At 38.1% G+C, this 4,529-nt stretch overlaps 1 long non-coding RNA gene across 2 annotated transcripts; it reads left to right on the top strand.

The window, feature by feature from the left end:
- Positions 1 to 12: 12 nt before the first annotated feature.
- LOC139613109 (uncharacterized) lies at positions 13 to 2,292 on the top strand. Of its 2 annotated transcripts, none has more exons than XR_011686685.1 (3): positions 13 to 433; positions 533 to 623; positions 953 to 2,292. It is a non-coding gene; the product is annotated as an uncharacterized lncRNA (long non-coding RNA). The 2 variants fall into 2 exon arrangements; XR_011686686.1 differs by having other exon boundaries at positions 81 to 194.
- The last annotated feature ends 2,237 nt before the right edge of the window (positions 2,293 to 4,529 follow it).

Here is a 4,529-nt window from a genome sequence, read left to right as displayed (position 1 = left end):
TGCAGCTTGCCGGTTACTTTTGTCCTACTACTGAGGAAGTTGGTGGTGAGTCACAAGATCCCGCCCCCCCTCAAAAAAAAAAAAACACACATTCCTCCCTCCCTCTCACCAGCGACTTCAAACGAGACCAGGGAGAAGCCCACATCGGAGAGCAGGGCCTGTGTCTCAGTGATCTGGTGTTGTGTATTTCCAAGGTATTTTTTAAAAAAAAATTATGTTTTACTGGTGAATATTGATGGACAGGCCAAGCCTGCTTTTCTTAAGGTTTCTGAGGGAGGGATTGTTGACCAAAATGCTGCCTGGATTTCTGTGCCTCTTAGGACTGATTTGAATTTTCCATTGATGAATGAATCAAACAATCAAAAAATCAAGTGACCATTTAGGCAAATAAATCAACCATCTACATTAGAAGAAAAACCATAAACAAACAATGGTAAAACTAAAAAGTTTCGTAACACAAATTACATTAATACAATTAGCCTACCTCCTCATGTTCCTCATTTTGTTCAACTTTGCTTCACCTTTGAATCAGATGGTGGGTCATCTCAGAGCTACTTACACCGAGAATGTAAGCACAGTGGGACACTTTGCTTGGATAGTCTGAATATCTACTGCCACTGAATGTAAGTAAAATGTCTAAAAAACTACAGTTTGGTTTAGAATTAGAAATAGGTTGTGCAGGTGTGGCGTAGAGGTTGGTTCAGGGTAAGGTAAAATAAGTATCCGATTCAGAATAAGTTGAAGGATCAAATTAAGGTCAAGGTCACATATTTTGTACATAGGTCAGTTTTTTCCCCCCTAGTTGTTGTCTTTCAGTATTCTGCCCTTAAAATGTTGGGTTCTAATGTAGTTGGTGAAATTGAACAGCCACATGACTTATATTTTTCTATATTCTGTATGTACTTGTGACCTCTGTTGACTATCCTTTGTTGACCCTGACATTACCAAACAGGGACCAAACCAGGGGTTGAATATCAGTTCCCGATTCTACAGTGTGGCTCCTTTCTGCAGCTCTGATGTTTCATTTCTGTTGTGACTCAAGTGGGAGTGACGTTTATCTGGATGCAGCTGGGTGCCGTTTTGTCACACATGGAAGGAACCTTACATCTGACCATTTGAGTCATTGCTGTTATCAGTATGTGCCCACGGTACAGTATTGTTGACAGAGGTACCGCCCCATGATAGATGGCATTGTTGTCCTGCTTCTCATGACATAAAGGATTCAGAGTGGTTGCCAGAATCCATCTTACCAGTCACCATGCAATCTCTGTGGTTTGTGTTTTCAGCTTTAACTGCTGTATCTCAAACAGAATGACACTAGAGTTTGACTGGTATGACATTTTATCGGCTGATACCAAGACTGTAGTCATCCAAAATGATGTTACATAAATTCAGTGTTTCCCAAAGAATTATTCATAGAGGAAACATCTGCAAGACCAATTCTGTAATGCAACACTTGAAGAAATAGTTTGATATTTTTGAAACTATATTACTCACTTTCTGCTGAAGGCTAGAAAGTTTGTGTGTTTAATATATGTCCACAGCCGGCAGCCAGTTAGCTAAGATTAGCACAAAGACTGGAAACAGGGGGAACAGCTAGCATGGCTTTGTCAAACAGTAAGAAAATCCATGTACCAGCACTTCTAAAGCTCACTAATTAACATTTTATATCTAATTTGTTTGATCTAGTGCACCGAAACTTAAGTGTAAAAGCATCAATTCCTCATTTTATTGGGTGACATGCCAGAGTATGTTTTGGTTCTGAGTAGTGATGTCCCAGAGTCACCACTGGTAGCCTAGCAAGAAATCTTTATGCTAAGCTAAGCTAACCAGCTGCGACCGAGGTTTCATATTTAACAGACAGATAGGAGATTGGTAAAAGTGTTTATAGCTTGATGGAAAGTTAAAAAAGCCTGATGTCATTCAGAAAGGCAAAGGCAAGGCCTGGTCCCAGTGTTTATGCTAAGTTAAGCTGACTGGCTGCTGGATCTAGCAGCGTGACAGAGATATTGGTGCTCTTATCTAATATAAAGCTAATAAAAAGTAACTGGAAATAATTAACTGATTTCTGCCACTCAGGCCAATACCTGCCCAGTAGTCGTTGCATCATACCACCCTCACCCACATTCATGTCTTCAGTATATTAATGTAAACACTCACAATATCATACACACACTCATCCAGCTACACAAGAAAATGTACAAATGAGATACAAAGTGTTGTCACTATTCCTTTTATTTTTCAGTTATAAGAGGGCTCTAATTGGACGTGCAAAGTGTATTAGCGAACTGTTGTGCTTTTTGTCTGCATAACAATCCATCAAACACACACAGTAGATAAGAATAAAGATGTCGCACTTGAAAGACATTAATGTGGAAACTGAAGTTTTCAGGGAAGTCAGAAAAGACAGACGTAATCACTTCATGGAAAATGACACTGGTGTCCAGTCTCTTACTAAAGAGGCTGGAAAACCCTTGGTACTACCTCACTATTGTTGGATTAAACCTTTTAACTAAAATTTTTAGGTTTGAAAATGTATATTATTCAACATCTGTAAATTCTGTGCACACTGAAAATTAAAAGCATTAAACACAATTATGTACATTTCTGTATAGTTAATGGATTTGGCATCATCATGTTATCTTTGTCTTTTTTGTGTGATAGCTGCAAAATGTTACACATGACATAACCAATTCAAAACAGACTTTTACATAACTGCCCAAAGATGTGACTCTCGTCTTTGATGATCCTGTGACAACTGAGTGAGTCTGGTCTGTACTGGTCTGACCCCTCAAATGCCCTAATTATAAATTCTAATTTTACACTCTGAGGCGTGGCGTCAGACTGCGTACAACAAATTAGAGGATAGATGCCTGTCAATTCATCATGGGAGAAATTGCCTGATGACTCTCTCACTGTTTATTTCTTTGAAGAAAAAGTTGAGGGTTGCTCTTATTTACCTTTTACATGAAACGTCTCTCTGTTTTACTTTTGAAAAACAAGTTAAAGGGGTAACAGGTTAACTGAGTAATCACTTCAACATATGATCACTTCTAATGCTTGAAATGAAATGAAAAAAAATTACTGTCACAATGGAAACTTTATAAAAGTCCTAATATAGAAGCACTGATAAAAACTTTATTTTATTTCAGATATTTTCAGCCCTTGGTGAGTGAAGAGTCCAATACAAAACATACTTTACTTTTTGATGCACTGTGTGAACAGTAATGATAATGTGTCAAGTGACTGTCATGCTCTGCTAAATGAAATTTAACTGTAAATCTTTCCTATTCTCTTGGATGTGTGGTCTTGGAACACCTGAGTGAAATTAACGCTAATGAGTAGCATGGCCCTGAGCAGCAAAATAATGAAGCAATTATGTAGTTAAAAGTCCCACTTAAGTGATACAGATGGGTGACAAATTAAAGGAAAAACCAACACAAGGTAAGTAGTAAGGTGTTGGGTCACCACGTGCTGCCAGCACAGCTTCAGTGCTCCTTGGCATTGATTCTACAAGTCTCTGAACTCTACTGAGGGCATGAACGCAATTCTTCCAAAAGATATTCTCTCTTTTGGTGTTTTGATGATGGTAATGGAGAGCACTGTGTAGCATGTCAGTCCAAGATCTCGCACAGGTGTTCAATTGGGTTGAGATCTGGTGACAGCGTATGATTCACATCATTTTAAGACTCATAAAATCATCAATTTGTTTCTCCACTAATTTCTCAGGTGTTTCCTTTACTTTGTCACCTGTCTGTATATCTGATAGTATGCGTCTATTTTCTTCACATACCGTTTGTGATGTGGAAATAGTGGCATGCTGCCATTATGTAGGTTAACAAAACTATTATTTTATAAAGTGGTGCTATGTACAAAACATCAAAGGGAGTGTGAATACCGAAAATGCATTCACAGAATGTATTTGGAGCTTTCGATTTCAGCAGGGACATGTGAAGTCATGTGCTGGCTTTTAAAGATAAGCTCAAAATAAAAGAGCATCAAATGGAAGAACATTTTGATGATACCAGCAATAACAGCTTTTTTACAGAGCACTTGAGGTATACTGTGCCTAATCTGAAACCCATCCACTTCTCACCACTTCACTGCTGTGACTGTCTAGAGTATTAAACAGGTGCTACAATATACACTCTCAAAACTCAAGCGGGGAAAATAAGCAATGTATTGGCACTTACTATAATTGTGGATATTCTTTGTTTTACAAGAGTTTGTACTATGGAGTGCACCTATTGTCACAGCTGGGGACCAGGTATCAAGACGTAGAGGGGAATATTTGGAAGTGAAGCTGTGAATGCCCAGTAACAAAAGTGGAAATAGTGTTCAGATTTTTCACTTCATTAAAAGCAGCAATACCACAATCTATAAACCATACTCAATTACAAGTAATTATTAATCATTATTAAATTGTTAATACTAAGGCATCAATACATAATGTTACTGTTGCTCCTTGATGAAGTGGTCGTGAGATGATTAATTGGATAGGAAAGGGGAAAAAAACAGCCTTAAGTTCT

Source organism: Trachinotus anak, unplaced genomic scaffold (assembly GCF_046630095.1).
Source record: "Trachinotus anak isolate AG129_WGS33_773 ecotype Australia unplaced genomic scaffold, CSIRO_AGI_Tana_v1 ptg000032l, whole genome shotgun sequence".
NCBI lineage: Eukaryota > Metazoa > Chordata > Actinopteri > Carangiformes > Carangidae > Trachinotus > Trachinotus anak.
This window is presented reverse-complemented; position numbering and strand designations above follow the sequence as displayed.